Source organism: Rana temporaria, chromosome 1, assembly GCF_905171775.1.
Source record: "Rana temporaria chromosome 1, aRanTem1.1, whole genome shotgun sequence".
NCBI lineage: Eukaryota > Metazoa > Chordata > Amphibia > Anura > Ranidae > Rana > Rana temporaria.
This window is the reverse complement of record NC_053489.1, coordinates 652,604,213-652,620,204: the sequence shown is the minus strand read 5'-3', so window position 1 is coordinate 652,620,204 and position 15,992 is coordinate 652,604,213. Positions and strand designations below refer to the sequence as shown.

General features: G+C 44.6%; 2 long non-coding RNA genes across 2 annotated transcripts; one reads left to right on the top strand and one right to left on the bottom strand.

The window, feature by feature from the left end:
• Positions 1-11,196: 11,196 nt before the first annotated feature.
• LOC120925054 lies at positions 11,197-12,072 on the bottom strand. The gene is made up of 3 exons (XR_005746534.1): positions 11,827-12,072; positions 11,507-11,685; positions 11,197-11,411 (listed from the first exon to the last, which is right to left on the bottom strand). It is a non-coding gene; the product is annotated as an uncharacterized LOC120925054 (long non-coding RNA).
• Positions 12,073-13,450: 1,378 nt separating this feature from the next.
• LOC120925053 lies at positions 13,451-14,332 on the top strand. Its single transcript, XR_005746533.1, has 3 exons — positions 13,451-13,703; positions 13,845-14,023; positions 14,119-14,332. It is a non-coding gene; the product is annotated as an uncharacterized LOC120925053 (long non-coding RNA).
• The last annotated feature ends 1,660 nt before the right edge of the window (positions 14,333-15,992 follow it).

Here is a 15,992-nt window from a genome sequence, read left to right as displayed (position 1 = left end):
CTCCACATTTACATGCAGATTAAAAGTAAAATTAAAATAAAAGTAAATCTGCAGAGCCAGAGTGACAATGAGAGTTGAGATTAGCAATTAAACTGTCAGGTGTGATTACAATGGCCACCTTTTCTGCATCTTAAACCACTTGCCGATTAGTAGACATGCGTTCGTTTTCGTCCGAATGCATTTTCGCTGAATTTTGGGGATTTTCGTGTCGGTTTTAACAAACGATAACAAAAACTTATTTAATAAATGTATTTTTAAGACGAAGCCGAAATTCCAAAACAAAATATTTCAGTGTGCACATGTCTACCGACCAGCTGCCCTCATTATACTGTGACAAGGTGACGCGATCCCACGAAACACTGTAGCTGTACGTCGGCTCGGGACCTCGCTTTTGAGAGGCAGAACTGGAAGATGTGCGACAAGCCAGAACCGCTATGCAGCGTCCCACTCAGGACATGTGGGAACTGCAAAAGTATTACTTCTTTGTCATTGCTATATTGCATGTCATTTTGCATTGTATACCTGTGGTATCCCTGTTCATAGGCTGGTCAGGTGTGCTTCATACTTCCCACCACAAGATGGGGATAGCACCACTCTGGGAAATCTATCCCAGCTCAGGCTTATCTGTGGTCAGTTGTTCAGTACAGGAGGCAGTGTGGAGGGAGAAAGGAGAATGTGAAGGTGAGTGAAGGTCAGTCCAGAGAAGGGACACATTTAAACTGCTAAAATCAAAGGATAAAAGCCATTAATCGGCAGCAAAGACCTTTGAGTATAAAGGTGAAGGATTTATTAGCCTCCGGCAACCTCACCCATGTCACTGGATTCAAAAAGGACCAGACACAAGTAAGCATTATTACTGAACCACAGCCTGAGTCCAGGCCTACTAAAGCCTATTAGCAGTGGATCAGCAGAATTCCTCTATTTACCCAGAGACTGTATTTAACTGGATGTTTGTACTGCAACCAAAACCGGACTCAGTAAAAGTTGTGAGTTGTATTCTGCCACTGTCTACCTCATTCTTTAACATTGTTACTACAACTGGTTGTACCACCATTAACGGTACTGGCGTCACGACAAATATCATCAAGGGACCCAGCCGCCACAAGCACTCTAAACACCCCTGTCATCACGGGCACCTCAACCACCATCTTGGCTGGCGTTTCCCTATCGCAGAGCGTGCCCCGGAGGATTTCGTGCTGTCTTCCCTTTCACTGTGCGACCGGCCCAGGGAGGCTTTCTGCTAACCGTGAGTAAACCGATAAACTGTATTATTGCTGTCTCTCATCGGCCCACCGTGCACCTCACGTGTTCCCCTGCGGTTCTGGCTTGTCGCATAAGAAAAATTGGCGTCACGAACAGGATAATTACCCCTGTGCCTTATCTAAAAGACTGTCGCATCAGAATAAGCCCCTTTGCTTTATTGAGAGACTATTTACTTATTGCATGCTGTGTGGGGCCACAGAACTGTTTAAACTGTTTAAAAATTGCATGGAAGCGTTATCCCAGTTATCAGCATAAAAATCGCAGCATCCAATTTGTGTGTTAACAAAACTGCATGCAGTATTTGAATTGACTATTTCCATTCACTTAAAATGGCTGCCAGAGACCTTCTTGTTCAAAAATTCCTACGCCATCACTGTGGATAAGTTAGTGACACCCCCTGAAGAGCGGGAAAGTTTGGTGCCACCTATTTATGCAAAATTGTCCGGCCAGCCCGCCTTACCTTTGCTGTGTCAATCCTGGGAGGAAAGTGTGACAAACGCACGCCCCAGAAGTCGCGAGACTTTGCATGCGAGCAAAAGGAGAGAAAATAATCGCATTGCTTGCCGTCCGAGCAGTAATCGCAACCTGTCGTCAGGTGCCTCTACTAACTATAAGGAGCACTGATAGCTGGAACTCTGCCAGAGACCCAAAATCAACATTGCTGCAGCATTGTATTCAGCCGGCAGTAAATTCTTAAAGGGCCATACACCCGCAAGACAGCGGTTGCCCATAGCAACAACGCACAAAAAGTGTCTAAAAACGCATTTGACTTACCTAACTAGAACTCACCTGCTGTTACCATGTCTGTGCAAGGAGATGACGTGCAGCCCGACCTCAGAGGACCCCCTGCATCAGCCGCAGTCGGTCCCAATGCAATACCAACTGCTGCAGCACCAAGTTTAATGCCTTTAACCATGCCTTATTATTTTGGGGCCCCCTGGTTCCCACGATATTCTGGGGAAATTCATACTTTAAGGGACTTTAAAGAAAAAATTCTGGCTATGTTCAGATTGTACCCTGTATCCTCAGAGCAACAGATGGAGATTCTTCTTGCGCAATTGGAAGGAGCTGCGCTCAGAGAAGTGAAATCTTGGCCGAGCTCAGAGAGAAAGACCATGGAGCAGATTTTTCAACGTCTCTACACCACCTTTGAACCCAGTACCGTGTCAGAGGTCAAGATGAGGTTCTTCAGCAAGAGACAGCAATCTGGTGAGTCACTCAGAGACTTTGCATTATCTTTGCAGGAAGCCCTTAGAGCTGTTGTCCAAGTAGACCCCCGTGAGGCAGAAAATCAGGACAAAACCCTGAAAGAACAATTTATTGAAGGCGTCCATACAGACAATCTAAAGAGCCAACTAAGAATGTTAGCCGCCCAACATCCAAGCGCTACCTTCTTAGATTTTAAAGAACTAGCTATCAGCATACTGGGAAAAAGCCCACCAACAGAACCTGTTAGATCTGTTGAAGTGCCTGTATCACAGCTGGTTACCCCTGTAAAGTCTTTACCTATAGTCAGTCAGGCAACCCAAGCTCCAGTTCCTGACGCAGTTGCTGCCTTGACTGAGCAAGTCCGTTTTCTGACTAAAAGTCTGGAGAAAGTCCACCAAAAATTGGAACAATGGGAGAAACCATTAATGCTAGAGGATGAGAAACCTGTGTCCAGAAGACTCTTCCCCTCTAATTCTAGAGAGACTTATTCCAGAAATTCTGGCGGACGCCCCCCTGACCACACTAGTACCCCTAAGCGGCCTATCTGCACGTACTGTCACAAACCAGGCCATACAGAAGCAACCTGCTGGCAGTTAAACGGGAAACCCCCGAGGCCAAGGACCACCCCTCGGGAGGTAAACCAATAGGTCCAGAAGATCCCCACTGGATGCCAAGATACGTTGGATCCCGTCCTGAAGTGGCACTTCAAATAAATGGAGTTCCTTTTGTTGCCCTAGTTGACACCGGATCCCAAGTCACCACCATCCAACAAGCAGCCTTTGAAAAATACTGGGATCAAAATCAGCTTACCCAGCCTCCAGAATCCTGGCTGAGTCTCATAGCCAGTAACGGCAAACCCATACCAGTCCATGGTTATTGGGAACCTACCATTCAAGTAGGAGGAACTACACTACCTCAACAAGGCCTTATTGTGGTACAAGTCAGAGACAATAACCCTAACCCTCCAATAGTCCTAGGAATGAATGTCCTCAGGAACTGTTATGTTGAGATGCTAGAAGCCTTGCACCAGTTAGTGCCTACTGCCCCTCCTGATTCTAAGAAGGTGATCCAACAAACCATCCGTGTACTAAATGCGCAACAGAGATTCACCAACGAAAAAGGAGAAATTTGCTGTGCCCGCATCCGGGATAAGCAACCTGTGATCCTCAAACCCAACACCGAAACTCTCTTGTGGTGCCGAGCTGTAGTCGGAATCCAAGGTCAAGACTACCAAGCCCTGGTAGAGCCTGTTGTTTTGGAAGACTATCCTCTAGTTAGAGCTGCAAGGAGCCTAGTAACCGTCTCTGAAGGTAAAGTGCCTATACGACTCCTAAACTTGAGTGATAGCAGTGTAACACTATCAAAACACCTTCCTATTGCACAGCTAATCCAAGTCACTTTTCAAGATGTCATCAGTGTGGCTACAGCTACCACAGAGCAAATTCCCAAGAGACAGAACCCCCAGGACCAAAATGTAAACACATCCTGGTGGAAAGAACTTCATGTGGGAGATGCTTCCACACCAGCAGACCAAATAGAGGGAGTACTAAAAATTGTGAAGGAGCTTCACCTTGCCTTCAGTAAGCATCCCACCGACTATGGAGAAGTGGATATCATCAAGCACTCCATTCCTACAGGTTCACACCCACCGATCAAGGAAAGATATCGGCCTATACCACCAACTATGTACCAATCCGTAAAGCAAATGATCCAAGAGATGAAGGACTCCAATGTCATTAGAGACAGCCATAGTCCATGGGCTGCACCTCTAGTCCTTGTCCGTAAAAAGGATGGTAACATCAGATTCTGTGTGGATTACAGAAAAATTAACCAAATCACCCACAAGGATGCTTACCCTTTACCACGCATAGAGGAATCTTTGACAGCTTTAGGATCTTCAGCCTACTTCTCTACCCTTGATTTAACCAGTGGATACTGGCAAGTACCCATGGCACCTGAAGATCGTGAGAAGACTGCATTTACCACCCCGATGGGCCTATTTGAGTTCAACCGCATGCCTTTTGGACTTTGCAATGCGCCCGGAACCTTTCAAAGATTAATGGAGCATTTTTTAGGACACAAAAATTTTGAAACCGTTCTGTTGTACTTAGATGATGTCATCATCTACTCCAAATCTTATGAAGATCACTTGAAACATTTGGCTGAAGTTTTTCAAATCCTCATTAAACATGGACTCAAAGTCAAACCATCTAAGTGCTATCTACTGAAGACAGAAGTCAAATACTTAGGGCATATTGTAAGCTCTGAAGGTGTTAAACCGGATCCAGAGAAGATAGCCGCAGTCCGAAATTGGCCTACTCCTACTACAGTGAAAGAAGTGAGGAGCTTTCTCAGTTTCGCAGGATACTACAGACGCTTTATTCCTCACTTTGCCCAAATTGCGGGGCCAATATTAGAACTTCTGAGAGGACATCCTAAGAGGTACCAAAAGCCTCCAATACCAGTCGAATGGAACACAGAAAGAGAAATTGCCTTCCAGCTCCTAAAGAAGAAGTTAACAGAACCACCAATCCTAGGCTATCCAGATTACCAGAAGCCATTTCATCTTTACACAGATGCTAGTAAGAAAGGTCTGGGAGCTGTCCTATCGCAGGTACAGGAAGGAAAAGAAAGAGTTATTTCCTACGCTAGTAGATCTCTTAAAGGTACTGAAAGAAACGACCAAAACTATAGTTCCTTCAAATTGGAATTCCTCGCACTCGTGTGGGCTGTTACAGAAAAATTTAAAGATTACCTTGCCGCAACACCATTTGTGGCCTTCACAGATAACAACCCGCTAGCACATCTGAATACCGCCAAGTTGGGAGCATTGGAACAAAGATGGGCCTCACGCCTAGCTAACTACGATTTCACCATAAAATACAGAACAGGAAAAGCAAATGAAAATGCGGATGCATTATCCCGTCTGCCTACCCAAGAAGACCCTACTACACAGGAAGATGTTTGGGAAGAGGTAGAAATGCCAGCTTTTTACAAAAATTTTGCCCAACAAGACATAATCACCATCAAAGGAAGAAAAGTCCTTAATCTTCAACAACAAGTGGATCCAAGATCCCAAGTGGACAAAGAAAGGTGGATCAAGCTGCAAAATGAAAGCAGAGTGTTGGGAGAACTGCAAGATTTCTTCACCAGCGGAAGAACCCCTGAAAGAATTCGCAGAAGAAATGCTGATCCAGAATTGTCAAAACTTTGGAGACACAGAAAACATCTCTTCCTACAGAAGGGCCTACTATTAAGAAGAACTTTAGACCCAATTACCTCGGATTGTCTATACCAAATCTTAATACCACGCCGAGATGCAAGAATCATTCTTGAGATGTATCATGATCAATCAGGACACTTTGGCGTGCAGAAGACAGAAGCCACCATCCGTAGAAGATTCTACTGGATTGGGATGAGAGGAGACATTGAAAAGTGGTGTCGAGAATGTTCCACCTGTGCTGTTGGAAGAAATGAAAAACATGACCAAAAAGCACCCTTACATCCCATTGTAAGCCAAACACTGCTAGAAATAGTTGCGATTGACCATGTGAAGCTGGAACCAAGTCGCTCAGGTTACACATACGCCATGACCATCATTGATCATTATACCAAATTTGTTGTAGCCGTACCTGTCAAGGACCTGACTGCTAAAACAACTGCAGATGCCTTCTGGAAACATTTCCTATTGCCATATGGATGCCCAGAAAGAATCCTTACAGATCAGGGATCTTCCTTTGAGTCGCAACTCTTCAAAGAACTGTGTACACTTCACAATTGCCAGAAAATCAGGACCACAGCCTACCACCCTCAAGGGAATGGACTTTGCGAGAAAATGAACCAAACTTTAATTGAGATGTTAAGAGCAGTACCTCCTGCTACAAGAAGTGATTGGCCTACTCTATTGCCTCAGTTGATGTACACCTACAATAACACGATTCACTGTTCCACTGGGTATACACCTTACTATCTCATGTTTGGCCGACAAGGTAAACTACCTGCTGACCATACTTTGGGCGTACAAGTGCCTGATGCAATCAACCCTCTACCAAAGACTGATTGGGTGAGTGAGCACCAAAGACGTCTAATTGATGCACAAGAAATTGTTCAACATCGCATGGAACGTGCTCATGAAAAGCAACAAAGAGATTATAACCAATCTGCCAAAGCAGAACCTCTCAAAATTGGTGACCATGTATGGTTAAAAAACAACCATCGCACCAGCAAGTTAGATAGCAAATGGGAGAGAGAACCTTACACCATTACAGCTATCCTCAATCCAGAGACTGATACTTATGAGATCACTAAAGAAAACAAATCGCGTGTAGTACATCGCAATCGCCTTAAGTTATGTCTCAAGGAAAGTACTCAAGAAGAAACTCTTCAAGAAGAAGCTGTCCTAGAGGAAACACAATCCATAGAACCAGAGCCTACAAAACCATCTGATTCAGAGAATCCACTACAGTCTTTTGGAAAAGCATTATTAGACTCTGATCCTTTACAATGGTTCCTTACACCATGGCTCAATATCTTAGTGCCTGCCAAGACCAATACAACCGCACTTCAACCAGAGGAGCTACCTCAAGAAATGTCTACTACCGCTCAAGAGACACCAAGTTCCCTTGAAACAAGGCCTGTAGAAACTCAGCCACTAAGAAGATCTGACAGAACTACAAGAGGACGACCACCTGTCCGTTTGGAGGATTACCTGCACCAGCAGCCGAGAAGTCGACTACCGACTCTGTCATCTCATCGTTGAGTGCATCCTTACATCGTCTGAAGTTCCAGAGTGAGAAGAAGACTTACTTGGGATATTATGTTTATTTCCTTTAAAGGACTTTTCAAAAGGACTACATACCTACTGTTTTGCAACGTTCAAGCCTGTACCCGGAGATAGACTTTCACGTACCTGAGCCTCCGTGATATTCATCTGTTGACATTTTCCTGTGCCCAGGGAACGGACTCATACCCTGTGAGCCTCCTGAGATGTTATTTTTGCTTTGTTTTTCTTTTTCCATCTCATCGTGGACTATTCTGGTTTTGCCATACATCACCAGTCTTCAGAGGAAAAACTACACCCCTTTTTGTCACCTTTTGTCACATTTCGTTGTTGCCTGAGATATGTTTGCCTAACCCATTTTACTTGCAGATACAAGAAGTACAAGAATGGGGTTATATTGTTATTTCCTATGCATGCATGCTTTTCCATTTCTCTTATATCTTACAGGAAGACACAACATCGAGTCAAAAGTGTGCCGAGGTCGACACACGTTTTACCATGGGGGTATGCAGCGTCCCACTCAGGACATGTGGGAACTGCAAAAGTATTACTTCTTTGTCATTGCTATATTGCATGTCATTTTGCATTGTATACCTGTGGTATCCCTGTTCATAGGCTGGTCAGGTGTGCTTCATACTTCCCACCACAAGATGGGGATAGCACCACTCTGGGAAATCTATCCCAGCTCAGGCTTATCTGTGGTCAGTTGTTCAGTACAGGAAGCAGTGTGGAGGGAGAAAGGAGAATGTGAAGGTGAGTGAAGGTCAGTCCAGAGAAGGGACACATTTAAACTGCTAAAATCAAAGGATAAAAGCCATTAATCAGCAGCAAAGACCTTTGAGTATAAAGGTGAAGGATTTATTAGCCTCCGGCAACCTCACCCATGTCACTGGATTCAAAAAGGACCAGACACAAGTAAGCATTATTACTGAACCACAGCCTGAGTCCAGGCCTACTAAAGCCTATTAGCAGTGGATCAGCAGAACTCCTCTATTTACCCAGAGACTGTATTCTAACTGGATGTTTGTACTGCAACCAAAACCAGACACAGTAAAAGTTGTGAGTTGTATTCTGCCACTGTCTACCTCATTCTTTAACATTGTTACTACAACTGGTTGTACCACCATTAACAGTACTGGCGTCACGACAAATATCATCAAGGGACCCAGCCGCCACAAGCACTCTAAACACCCCTGTCATCACGGGCACCTCAACCACCATCTTGGCTGGCGTTTCCCTATCGCAGAGCGTGCCCCGGAGGATTTCGTGCTGTCTTCCCTTTCACTGTGCGACCGGCCCAGGGAGGCTTTCTGCTAACCGTGAGTAAACCGATGAACTGTATTATTGCTGTCTCTCATCGGCCCACCGTGCACCTCACGTGTTCATGCCTATGTATACAAGGGCGCAACTACGTTCGTGAATCGGCGTATGTACCTAATTTACCTAATTTGCATATTCTGGGCCATATTCTTACGCCAGTGTATCTACTGATACATCGGCGTAATTCGAAATTCCCGCCGGCGTATCATTGTTTTGTATTCACAAAACAATATACGCCGGATTTAGGCTAGGATCCGACTAGTGTAAGACACTTACACTGTCGGATCCTAAATGTAATTACTCCGCCGGCCGCTAGGTGGCGTTTACGTTCAGGTCTCATTTGTTTATGCAAATGAGCCTGATACGCCGATTCACGTACAAAATCGCGTCGCGTAACCGTCGCTAACGTCGTTTGCGTAGGCGTAAGGTTACCCCTGCTATATGAGGGGTAACCTTATGCCAGTCCCACGTAGGCCATGTTAAGTATGGCGTCGGGTCCGCGTCGTGTTTTCCCGCCGGGTACGTCGTTTTACTAAGTCGTCCGCGAATACGACTTTACGTCAATGACGCACACGCGGGCGTCATTGACGTTTTACAACGAGAACTGGAGCATGCGCAGTTCGTTAGAATCGGGGGCGCGCTTAATTTAAATACAAGCTGCCCCCTACGGGAATATGTGTAAATCTACGGAAGCGCCACCTAGCGGCCAGCGTAAATATGCAACTAAGATACTACGGTGTAAGAGACTTACGCCGGTCGTATCTTAGTAATATTCTGGCGTATCTTGCTTTCTGAATACAGAAAGAAGATACGCCGGCGCTTCCTAGAACTTACGCGGCGTATCAATCGATACGCCAACGTAAATTCTATCTGAATCCGGGCCAGGGTCTGCAGGCGAGTCATCTGTATGGCAATAGGGCAGCTGGACAGCATTAGTAACAGGACTTCACATTGAGATATCAGGACACAGCACAGGACTAAAACTTAAAGGGACAAGGGAATTTTTACTGGGATAGTTGGCAAGTATGAGGCAGCTGCTTTGGGCCCCACAACAATGATGGGGCCCAGGACAGCTTACCCTCTTGTCCTGCCTTAAAGAAGGCCCTGAGGAGGACAGCCTTCTTAGGGGGCCAGCCTCCTTAGACAGAGTCTGTCTGGACAGTATGGTCACCTGCTGACTTGGCACTATCCACAGGCAGCCTAATTCTTCAATAAGACAGTTGAATCTAATGCAATTTTACTTCAGCTAATTGCAGTATAAAGGATGTTTTTCCAGTTTTAGGAAATTACTTTGCTAACCCTGCCTCTGTGAATAACTAACACTGACTGAGGAAACATGGAAGAAACAGGCTGGGTCTAGCTGGGACTGAACTAACTGACAGTAAATAGGAGGGGAGGATAGAGGGAGAAACCAAATCACACAGAAAACAGGTTGTAGTGTCACAAACCCGCCACTAGATGTAAGCCTACTTCTGAGCAATAATAACCTGATGTAGTTTAATACAACATATAAAAAATACCTGAAAGTGGGGCAGAACACAAACTAAGAGCACTCATAAAATGGAAAGCTCTGGAAAGGGCAATTGTATTTCTCTAGTAACAGGTTCCCTTTGAAGGCCACATAGAGTGTAGACATGGGGCCAGATTCACAGAAGAAATACGCCGGAGTATCTACTGATACTCCGGCGTATTTTCAAATTTGCCGCGTCGTATCTTAATTTGTGATTCACAAACAAGATACGACGGCATTTGGCTAAGATCCGACAGGCGTACGCCTTCGGATCTTAGGCTGCAATACTTTGGCCGCCGCTGGGTGGAGTTCGCGTCGTTTTCCAGCGTCGGCTATGCAAATTAGCTTTTACAGCGATCCACGAAGCTACTCGCGCACGTTACGTCGTCGCAAGTCGCTTTTTCCCGTCGCAAAGTTAAGCCTGCTTTTTCAAGGCTTATCTTTACACCAGCCATGTTAAAGTATGGCCGTCGTTCCCGCGTCAATTTTTTTTTTTTTCCGGCGTAAGTACGTTACGCACGTCGCCATTCACAAACACGTCGGGGGGCGTAATTTCGCGCAAAGCACGTCGGGAAATTTACTAACGGAGCATGTGCAGAACGTTCGGCGCGGGAGCGCGCCTAATTTAAATGGTACACGCCCCATTTGAATTAGGCGGGCTTGCGCCGGATGGCTTTAAGTTACACCGCCGTTAGTTTACACGCAAGTGCTTGGTAAATCAGGCACTTGCGCTGAAAACTTGCGGCGGTGTAACGTAAAGACGATACGTGCTCTAAATTTTTTGGGGGGGGGGGCGCAATCAAACTGAAAAATTCTGAAAAAAAACATCAATTGCAGCCTCACTGTGTCCATTAATTGCAGCCACAGTGCCCATCAATTGCAGTCACTGTGCCCTTCAAATGCTGCCACTATGCCATGAAATATAGTAAATGGATGTGACCTGACATACACTATAATAAAAGTAGAACACATGGCGGCCTCCATCCCTAAATTTGTTATATAGAAGAGAGGAGTTTGTGGGACTTTAAATGAGGGAGCGCCATGTAAAAAGAAATACCATAAAAAGTAAATTACAGTACATGATTTATTTTTACAATCTTATATACATGTCAAATATTTTGTATTAAATAAATAGGTAGTCACAAGGCTTACTCTAGATATGCTGCTACATAGCATGCAATACAGAAATAAAATCAAAGACATGGCAGATATATGTAATAAAATCGGTAAGTATGTGGAATATGAACAGGTGATTGTTGGCATCTGGGGGCACTCTACGCGTTTCCTGGCATTTCAGCCAATCATCAGGAGTGTTTTTAGGACAGTATACTGGAAATGAGAATAAACAGAAATAATTGATGATGCATGAAAAATGGGGAAGTACAGGGACTGTCCAACAGAATGGAAATAGTTGGGAAACTTACTATGCCACCACAAGACCCGGTCCGGTATCTGCCAAGGAAAGAAGGGGGGTCCGGGCAGGATGTCTCCCCCGGGGTTGAAACGGGGAACCCATGAGAACGAGGAACAGTGCCCGGAGTAAGACACGGTGGTCAAAGCCTGATCCAAAATGTTATGTGTGCACGTAAAGTGCATAGTGTACCTAAAACAATGTATCAAAAATAAATAAGTAAATAAAAAATATTTGTAAAGAGGAGGTAAGGAAATAACAATGTGTTCCCATAAGGGGATGCATGGGAAAGTGTGCAAAGGGGAGAGCCAGACAGGGGAAGAAAAAACATACCATAAATTGGTGACTAGGCTCCCAACAAGGGAGGGTGACCTGTGTGCAGGATCAGATGTGTTGTTCCTAGTGGTTGAGTCAAGCAAATGAACCACCAGCCACTCCAAGGCTACTATATACCTCCATTCCCAGGTGGGGCCCCCATCAACATCATGCCTAATTGACCATTTAGCACAAGGAAGGCGGGGAGGGAAATCCCAGCTGCGTATGGTGAACCATCAGCAGTGGGTTCCCCGCCCAGCTAGTATGGTCAAAGATGGAAATAAACATCAAAGTGATGTCAGTGACGCTGTTAATACAGCATCAGAGCATGACCATGGAAAAGTAGTAGCTAAAGGGTCTATTGAAAAAAGGAGGGGGTTTAATAACAGTGTTACTGAACACTGATAAAGGGGCAGTAAACAAAAATGAGGAAATTAGTCTATTATCAGTAGTAGACCAAAAATAATACATGGGAAAATTAATTAGCAGTGTATTAGGTGTGACAGGTCACTTGGCGGGTGTCTTCCACCCAAATCTTTGTTATATAGTAAATGGATGTGACCTGACATACACTATAATAAAAGTAGAACACATGGCGGCCTCCATCCCTAAATTTGTTATATAGAAGAGAGGAGTTTGTGGGACTTTAAATGAGGGAGCGCCATGTAAAAAGAAATACCATAAAAAGTAAATTACAGTACATGATTTATTTTTACAATCTTATATACATGTCAAATATTTTGTATTAAATAAATAGGTAGTCACAAGGCTTACTCTAGATATGCTGCTACATAGCATGCAATACAGAAATAAAATCAAAGACATGGCAGATATATGTAATAAAATCGGTAAGTATGTGGAATATGAACAGGTGATTGTTGGCATCTGGGGGCACTCTACGCGTTTCCTGGCATTTCAGCCAATCATCAGGAGTGTTTTTAGGACAGTATACTGGAAATGAGAATAAACAGAAATAATTGATGATGCATGAAAAATGGGGAAGTACAGGGACTGTCCAACAGAATGGAATTTCCTATGCATTACCAGACTAATTCCTAACCTTTGTTCATTGTTTCTATACCAATGTCTAGCCCCATTGCTATTAGATCCCTTCCCTACCTTTGAATATATCCCTATATTATTAATCCCTATTGCTACCAGACCAATTCCCAACCTTTGTTTATTGCTCCTATACCAGTTTTTAGTAACACTGTTATTAGATCACCTTTTTATTTTTGAACAAATCCCTGCATTTATTATTTTCCCATGTATTATTTTTGGTCTACTACTGATAATAGACTAATTTCCTCATTTTTGTTTACTGCCCCTTTATCAGTGTTCAGTAACACTGTTATTAAACCCCCTCCTTTTTTCAATAGACCCTTTAGCTACTACTTTTCCATGTGTTATATTTGACTCATTATTGCTACCAGACCAATTCCCAACTCCTTGTCTGGTGTGGTCTGGGTTTTTTGGGGGGGCCTGGGTGGTTTTTCTGGCTCCGGGGTTGCGATGCGTGGCAGTCCGGCCCCTCCCCCCACCCTTTGGTGGGTGTTGGGGTCGGCCTCCTGCGCATCGGCATCATGCTCTGATGCTGTATTAACAGCGTCACTGACATCACTTTGATGTTTATTTCCATCTTTGACCATACTAGCTGGGCGGGGAACCCACTGCTGATGGTTCACCATACGCAGCTGGGATTTCCCTCCCCGCCTTCCTTGTGCTAAATGGTCAATTAGGCATGATGTTGATGGGGGCCCCACCTGGGAATGGAGGTATATAGTAGCCTTGGAGTGGCTGGTGGTTCATTTGCTTGACTCAACCACTAGGAACAACACATCTGATCCTGCACACAGGTCACCCTCCCTTGTTGGGAGCCTAGTCACCAATTTATGGTATGTTTTTTCTTCCCCTGTCTGGCTCTCCCCTTTGCACACTTTCCCATGCATCCCCTTATGGGAACACATTGTTATTTCCTTACCTCCTCTTTACAAATATTTTTTATTTACTTATTTATTTTTGATACATTGTTTTAGGTACACTATGCACTTTACGTGCACACATAACATTTTGGATCAGGCTTTGACCACCGTGTCTTACTCCGGGCACTGTTCCTCGTTCTCATGGGTTCCCCGTTTCAACCCCGGGGGAGACATCCTGCCCGGACCCCCCTTCTTTCCTTGGCAGATACCGGACCGGGTCTTGTGGTGGCATAGTAAGTTTCCCAACTATTTCCATTCTGTTGGACAGTCCCTGTACTTCCCCATTTTTCATGCATCATCAATTATTTCTGTTTATTCTCATTTCCAGTATACTGTCCTAAAAACACTCCTGATGATTGGCTGAAATGCCAGGAAACGCGTAGAGTGCCCCCAGATGCCAACAATCACCTGTTCATATTCCACATACTTACCGATTTTATTACATATATCTGCCATGTCTTTGATTTTATTTCTGTATTGCATGCTATGTAGCAGCATATCTAGAGTAAGCCTTGTGACTACCTATTTATTTAATACAAAATATTTGACATGTATATAAGATTGTAAAAATAAATCATGTACTGTAATTTACTTTTTATGGTATTTCTTTTTACATGGCGCTCCCTCATTTAAAGTCCCACAAACTCCTCTCTTCTATATAACTATGCCATGAAACACTGCCACTGTGCCTATCGAACGCAGCCACTGTACCCATCAACTGCTGCCACTGTGCCCATCAAACACTGCCACTGTGCCTATCGAATGCAGCCACTGTGCCCATCAAATGCTGCCACTGTGCCCATGAAACGCTGCCACAGTGCCCATCAAACGCTGTCACTGTTTCCATCAAAATCGGACACTGTGGCCATCAAAGGCTGCCACTGTACCCATCAAACGCTGCCACTGTGCCCATCAAAGGCTGTCACTGTTCCCATCAAAATCTGCCATTGTGCCCATCAAATGCTGCCACTGTGCCCATCAAACGTAGTCACTGTGCCCATCAAACGCAGCCACAGTGCCCTTTAAATGCTGTCACTGTTTCCATCAAAATCTGACACTGTGGCCATCAAAGGCTGCCACTGTGCCATCAAATGCTGCAGCTATGCCCATCAAATGCAGCCACTTTGCCCATCAAACGCTGCCACTGTGCCCATCAAAGGCTGTCACTGTTCCCATCAAAATCTGCCATTGTGCCCATCAAACGCTGTCACTGTGCCCATCAAACGCTGTCACTGTGCCCATCAAACGCAGCCATGGTGCCCTTTAAACGCTGTCACTGTTTCCATCAAAATCTGACACTGTGGCCATCAAAGGCTGCCACTGTGCCATCAAATGCTGCAGCTGTGCCCATCAAATGCAGCCACTGTGGCCATCAAACGCTGCCACTGTGGCCATCAAACGCTGCCACTGTGCCCATTAAAGGCTGTCACTGTGCCCATCAAAAGCTGCCACTGTGCCCATCAAATGCTGCCACTGTGCCCATCAAACGCTGCCACTGTGCCCATCAAACGCATCCACAGTTCCCATCAAACACTGACACTGTGCCCATCAAATGCCGCCGCGATTCTTTCTGAATCTGGCCCATGGTATTAGCTATGAAGAAGCAAAATCTGCACTTGCTTTTATTTGTTCACCTCAGATAACCGCATCCAACAGCAGAAAGAATACAAAGCAAGATATACTCACTTTATAACATTTTGAGAATATCTCTAGAGATCAATTCAAATGTGGTAAGAACTAGGGAGACATGTATTTCCATTTCAAATTGTCCCAATATAAACTCATTTTGTCTAAAGCTTCTCTTAAAAAAAAAAAAAAAAAAGATTTGTTCTTGTTTTATGGAACACAAAGTAGTTCATTTTTATTGCTCTTTGTGAAGGGTTACAAGACAAAAAACAATACTTTAGTTTTACGGAGCAAGGTTCTCGTGCTTGGGATTAAGGGGGTAATCCACAAAGATCCGGCGTAACGTAAATTTTCCCATTTAAGTTACACTGCCTTAAAATTTCTACCTAAGTGCCCGATCCACAAAGCACTTACCTAGAAATTTTTGGCTGTGTAACTTAAATTCCGCCGGCGCAAGGCGTTCCTATTTTCATGGAGGCGATTCCCATTTAAATTAGGCACGCTCCCGCGCCGGCCGTACTGCGCATGCTCGTGACGTCATTTTCCCGACGTGCATAGCATGAAATTACATTACGC